We start from the raw sequence: 6881 nt of genomic DNA, 5'->3' as shown, positions 1-6881 counted from the left end.
CAATCAAGACGCTCCATTCTGAAGCCTGGCGATGGTTTAGTACAAGGCCATTTACTGTCAGAATTTAAACCCACATGATTTATGGTATGGTCGCCCCGGTCTGCTTTTTCTCCTTAGTTCAAAGGATGAGTCTGGCTGCAAAATGCTCAAGGACACAGGCTAATATGATAAACTGGGAACTGAGGCTGCAGGCTGGGGGGTTGGGCCTTCTGCTCACTACAGTTTACCCTCAGCCTGTGAGAAGCGAGCAATGGTGTATGGTGAGGGATGAGGCATCGTTGGGGCCAAGGGGGGAAGAGGGATGTGAGAAAAGGACATCTTTTTCCCAATAAACTCTGACAGGGGGAAAGAAGAAGGAAGTGGAAGAGGATGGTGTATCACTAATCACAGAGGATAATGATTGCTAAAAAAAAAGAACCCCCTCTTTGTTTAAATGAGTTCCTATGGGTTTCTAATAATATTATTTTTAGATGAGAGAGATATTTTATGAAATATGCAGGAATCATCCATTGAACGATTTAGCATGCTAATATATTGAGATTGGTTTCTTTGCAAAATGCTATATTTGTTGTGGAGAGAAAACTCTATCAGCTTAGCGTTCAGCATTTCAAAAAACAGCACTGAACATCACTCTACTTTAATTTAACCCCCCCCCCCCAAAAAATATCCACATCAGTTAAGCAGAGTAGGGATCATATTTTGAAATTAATGTCTTCAATTCAATCTCATGGACAGATTCAATAAAACATATTTAAACATTTTATGGGCATCACAAGATAGATTTAAGCCTCCCTAGTCAGAAATAGGCAGCTAACTGTATCATTCTCAGAGGGTTTGTCTAGAAGGGAGATTGGCTGTGCTTAGAAATGGACATTCAGGATGGACTGTTAGCAGATGGCAACTCGAGCTGCCCGATCTTGTGTTGACATATCACAGTGGGGTCGCAGCTCAAGGCAGCACATCATCACATCAAAGTATGACAGTTAGATTAACACTCACCCAGTGATACGGGAATGGCCAGAAAAGGTTAAATAATAGTGGATGAACAGTGGTGGAAGAAGTACTCACATCTTTTGCTTAAGTAAAACTACCAATACCACAATGTAAATGTATTCTGAAAGTAATCATTTTGCGGTAAAATGTCCCATGTGACTGACTGATTATTATATTATATTAGAATATTGTTAAGTGCTTATTCACATAATATAATACTGACACATCAATGTGTATGCAGAATTTTACTGGCTGGTCAAGGTGGAGCTAGTTTTAACTAATTTAGTTTAGTTTTAGCTACTATACTTATATAGAGTGAGGTAGTTTAGTCCCATAGTTCCCAACCTAGGGGTTGGGCTCCTCCAAAGGTCACAAGATAAATCTGAGGGTAAGTGGAAAATGGAGTGCATTCATATAGGGCTTTTATCCATAGTGCGTTACAATTTGACTCTCACCCATTCACACACCAATGGCAGCGAGCTACCATGCAAGGCACTAGCCTAACCATTGGGAGCAGTTTTGTCTTGTTAATGAAACCATGTGAAAAGTTTAGAGGTGAAATGTCTCTTTCATGGAACCAACAACTCATAGGCCCCAACCTCACAAAGATATTTTGTAAGGGGTCACAACAAGCCAAAAAGCTGGAGACTGCTGGTTAAATCTTTAATTTATACATTAACAATGTATTGTATTTTAAGAATTCAACATTTTTTTATAAAAAATCTGAACCTGAAAAGTAAATTCAGTGGAGTAAAAAGTACAATATTTCACTGTGAAATGTAGTGCAATAGTGCTTACGTACAGTATTTCACTAATTGTACTTTCACTTCACTTTCCACCAGTGGAATATAGTGTAATCAAAGTCCATGAGTTAATAATACACACAAAAACCCAATTTGACAGACACACATTCACCACTAGTCACATTTCACATTTTCTCTTGGTGATGGAAACAATTAGCTTGATCATTCAGCTCATATTCTCACCTTTTATTTCTAATACTAACCCATTTCGTTGTTTTGTCAGCATTTTCCTCTACCTCTAAGTAGGGCACATATGGCCCATTTCTGACCATCGGGATTTTTCTGCGAGGGAGGGAAGGAGTGAACAGAGGACCAGGGCTTTTGGGAATGGGGAGGGGGATTGGGGGGGGGGGGGCAGTTCCAAGTGCAAGAGGCAGAGTGAGGACATCAGGTTGGCAACCTGTGGCCATCTTTCTGATGTTATCCATGCATATGCTTTCATGAACTTAATCCCAGGAGGCACACACACATACACAAATACAGAGTCACGCACGTGCACACTGACACAAAAAGAAAACTTTCAGCCATGCGCATCAAACGCTGGAGCACTGCAAAGTTGGCATTTGGACAATATTTGCGAACAAACTGGCAGATGTCAAAAGGCTTTGACGGCAGGGTTTTAGAGGGAAAAAAGCTATAATACGGATGTGCTGTAGTTACTGTGTGTTTTTGAGTGCTCTGGGCCCTGGGCTGCCAAAGAATATAGTGCCAGGCCTCCATGCTATGAGCGTGAGAAGATATGGAAAAAGAAAGCATTTTTCCATGAAAACAACAAATAGGAGGTTCATAAGATAGGGGAAATGCAAAAAGGAGAATGTTGAAAACGAGATAACTATTTATGTGGTGAATATATATAACAACTCTAATTTTCACACACTATTGCTCTGTACAGATCTTAGACTTTCAGGACACTCATGTTTCATCCCTCTGGCCAACTGCAATTTACCCAGAGCTACATGTCTCTTCTTAAATGTCACCATTAAAACATTTTAATTTATGAAGAAGTAGAGGCATGCATTCGCCCTGCTCCAGCACCAGTGTGGAGTTGAAACGGGCTATCTAGAAAAAGAGAAAAACTTGAGTCACACACATACACAGTGCTTTAACACTGAGGCCTGCACGGTAATGGTAGGATTAATTACTGTTGAGTTTGACCCAAGGAGAACTAGAGCAGATTATCCCAGATGCTGCAGAGGAAGGCATTAGTGTCGGTCGTCCCTCTATGGTAGCAGAGAGACAGCCACCGCAACCGCGAGGATGTCACCATGACCTCGCTGATCTGACCTGCTGCACAAAACCACACAGAGGCAGAACACAGGATGCTCACGTGGCAGCGACGGCCACGCATCGTTTACACCATGATCCTGTGTGCTTTTTTGCCGCCGTCAGATGCCCGAGTGGGTGGCTGTAAGCCAGCTCCTCTCCTCTCAGCAGGCAGGAGGACAATAACGTGTAATTACAATAGACAATCTGAAACAAAGCCCTTCACTTTCAATGAGTTCTTCGTGAAGAAGGGAAGGTTACCTCAAGGGGGAATTTTAATAAAGCAGATGGCTGAGTGCTCACAGGGGCAGACGCAGACTGTCCTCCTTTCTACAGTCTGCCAACATTTCCAGCATTCTGAGGAGTTTCACCTGCTTCTTGACCGCTCTTTGTGTGCATCTGTGATTGAATGTGAGTGTGTGTGAGTGCGAAAAGACTTGTTTTCTGATGCTTCTCAAAAGATTGGGGGGGTAAGTAGAGAGTAGTAACCTGCAAATTTAAATGCTAAACACACTTACACACGATTAGGCAAAAAGATACAACAAAAAAGGTGTTGGAGGTGTGCATATTGCACTGTGCTATGTCTCACCGACTTTGTGAAGTGCAATTGAGAGCATGTAGCTTGTGGACAAAGAGAAAAAAACACTCCAGGCAGGTGTTCCTTATATTTTATTCTATACCGTTGATTTCATCCAGTATGTGTGCTTATCAACAATGCAGTTTTTGCCTCACTCCTTTCATTGCCACACAAACTACGAGCCACGGCTACTGTGTGTGGTTGTCATGTGGGTTAGCGCAATGTCCCGCAGGGTACACATCCTGTCACACAATACCTGTACAGTTCCCTTATTGCTTTTTCCCATTGTTCCCATGTTAAGTGCAGAAAAAATAGATATCCATTGATAGCAAAGCGGTCAAAATACTGTACCCATGCCCCCCACCCAAAAGGTCACGTGTCCTCAGAAGAAGTGTTTAACCAGTCACCTTCATGAAACAAAAAGGTTGAGCCTTCAGGTAGAAAGTCTTTGTCTGTAGCATCATGTAACGAAAATGTCCCACTCCAGCGCCGCATCAAAGTAGAGAGATTATACAATGCAAATGACACGTTTTCTTAAAAATCATGGACATGTTATGAACTTTGTACATACACACAATTTGGTGAACATTGCTTATCATTATCTGTTATGGTGATCACTTATTAAGAGAGTCTAAAATAAATACAGAAATATAAATAGGTCCTATGGAAATATATAAATCTGTATAAGTACCTTGTCAACATTATGTTCCCAACATCAGATTAAGTGGAATTATAGTACATACTTCAGCAAATGAAAGACAGCTTGGAGAAGCAGGATTTTTTTTATGTAAACCCTCATCTCTCCAAATGTAGTTTGAACATGCCCCCCCCCAACAACACACACACAAACGACACAGGATGTTTGGATCAGCTGCAACCGGTAGAGAAACATATGAAACCATGTATTTTAAGAACCAAATCTAAGCATCTAATTTGTATATTTGTTCCCTTACAGAAACAAGTCAAATTTAAAGACGAACAAGCTGTAAAGCAGGATGAATCGATCACTTTCTATCGCCTGCTTCAAAGAGAGACTCCTGCCAGTTAGTTACACAGTGCCATTACCTGAAGGATCTTTAGGTAATGCAGTCTTAGCGTGACTTTATCCAGGTTACACTGCCCAACAGCCCACTTTGTGGTCAAAATAACATTACTGTCATATTATTCCATCTCACTGGAGCAGCAGCAAAAGAGGTCAGCTGTATTACGCTACAATAAACGGAACTTTTCACCACACATAGCAATCTTCATATCATATCCAATCATTCTGAGGTACATAGTCATATGGAACACCTGATTCTGGTGCTTGTGTACAAAATAAATTGAGCGTTTGTTGGAAGGGTAGGAGGAATTTGTGGTCATGAATGAACAACGAAGGCCCCGGGAAAAACACACGTGCCTTTTATTCCCCCGAGGAATTGCAGGTTCGATTCCACTGCTGCTACATCTAATCCTCAATCACAGCAAATGATTTCATTAGTGTGCATCGCTGATTCATCAACCCATATTCATGGGCGAGTAGGGCAGCACAAAAGGGAGAGGGAGGCTAAGATTAGGTAGCGAAATTGGAAGTGCACCAAACAGAATCTGAGAATTAGCACTACAAAACAACCATGAATTGTAAATGTTACACGCGTGCCATGTGGAGCTGCACCAAAGCTCTGTGATGGGGGTTACACTGATGCAACTTACAAACCTGCTGGCTGCTTCACAACACATCTACCTCGAGTCAACAGCAGGGCCAGAGCCAGGTATGGCCTCAGACAGAGAAAAACAATAACTTCTGCCAGATATTATACATCTGTATTAATCTTCTTCTTTACTCCAAAATACACTGTTTCATTCTCAAGACCAGGTTGCCCTGACCTACATTCACTTAAAATAGAGCAACCGATTCATTCGAATGCAAGGTGTTAAAACAGGATTAAAGCACACACATCAGGTGCTTTCCCACTATTTTTCTGAACTAATTTCGGCAAAGACTAGCTAGGAGCGTTTGGACAGAACGCTGGCAGCTGGTGTGATCCTTCATCTGCCCTTCATTTCTATTTCCTATGTTGCTCTCATATGGCCATTTTCCTTCCCATGTGTAGACGGGTGACACAGGGAGACATAATGAAAATAGTTCCCTGCGTGAGCGAGTGAGTCACAGTTGTTTTTCTTTATTCGCTTCTCTCAGAGGACACAAAGTTTCAAAGCCTCCTTATCTAATTTCCAGCTGATTCCTCTAAAAAAAACCGACACATTCTATACTACATTACGCTACAGATGAGGCAGCAGCAAATAGTCTGGGAGTATGGAAATATCAAATTGCCTTGAAGAATAAACATTGCTGTCAGGTGAAAATTGTGTTACCCCATTCTTTACTTGGAATGAAGGATTACGCGGTCTTCTGTGAGTTGAGAAAATTATTATGAAACCATTTTCATTTTCATTACATCATTAAAAAGCTGCATGGTCATCAAGAAAAGAAAATGCTTTTCTTTTCTTGCTTCTTGTCCAAGACAGGAGATTTTGCAAAGACCTTGGCCCAAATGAAACAGACAGGACATCATGCAGAATGTGTCTGCTGTCTAACTGACAGTGACAGATTCAGCTGATACACTGTGCTCCCACCCAACCCTCCCCTAAACCACTTATCTGTGATGACGGACAAGACTAAGTTCAGGCCAACTAATCAATCCCTGTCCAGTGTCTATCTCTCCATAAACTATGACCTGTGCCTCCCTGTCCCACCCTCCTCCGACAGCATCCAGTCCCAGCTATCGACCCTGCCAGGCAGTGTGGGAAACACAGTCACACACCTAAACACTAGCTGCTAACTACATAGCTACACTCAAAGCTTTCCCTCATATCCTTCCAAATCAATACCACACTGACAAATATCCACCAGCCCTCAGGAACAATCATAAGGACGGGGGCAACATGCTGAAAGTCCCCCGAGAAATGAGTACCCCATCAGCATGAGTACCTCATGGGGTGCCTGTCTACCTGTCTTCCCTGTGCCTGATAGTCAGACTACATCGTTCCCTTAGTCCATCAATGTTTCCTCACATTTATGCCTTTGTCTCGCAGACCTGCTTCAAACTGTTTTCAAACTCCATGCCCTAATAAGCTCATAGTGTGAAAAAGGGACTTTTTCCTGATGTGCAAGGCACAGCAGTCTGTTTGCTCTTGAGCAGTGCAAACCTAGCAAGTACAGGAAGACCAAGGTGTAAATACATACACTGTGTGCAGACAATCAG

Source organism: Micropterus dolomieu, linkage group LG20 (genome assembly GCF_021292245.1).
Source record: "Micropterus dolomieu isolate WLL.071019.BEF.003 ecotype Adirondacks linkage group LG20, ASM2129224v1, whole genome shotgun sequence".
Classification (NCBI taxonomy): Eukaryota; Metazoa; Chordata; class Actinopteri; order Centrarchiformes; family Centrarchidae; genus Micropterus; species Micropterus dolomieu.
Note: the sequence above shows the minus strand (reverse complement) of the source record.